The following is a 314-nucleotide window of genomic DNA, read 5'->3' on the forward strand; positions in this document are numbered from 1 at the left end:
AACGATAGCAGTTTTGGTTTGTGAAGGTGTGTGCACCAGGAAGCATGTGTAAGGACTCGGGGTTGGGGGGGGGGATTGTGTCCAAGCTGTTGCCTTCCTCCAGGAACAGGGTGTGCATCAGGCAGACCTCAGCGTTTTTGGTGAAGTGGGCTAAGCTTAAGTGAATTCCTAAGAAGCTGTGTGTGCTTTAACCTCATGTAGCTCAGCAGTGGATGACTCCACCAGGAAACTGGTCCATGGCTGATCAGTGCGAGTCGGGGGTTGTCAGACACAAGAGAGAACCCTCTGGGTGCTCTGAAGATGAGGATAGATGC

This window comes from Egretta garzetta, unplaced genomic scaffold (assembly GCF_000687185.1).
Source record: "Egretta garzetta isolate BGI_Z169 unplaced genomic scaffold, ASM68718v1 scaffold246, whole genome shotgun sequence".
NCBI classification, from domain to species: Eukaryota; Metazoa; Chordata; class Aves; order Pelecaniformes; family Ardeidae; genus Egretta; species Egretta garzetta.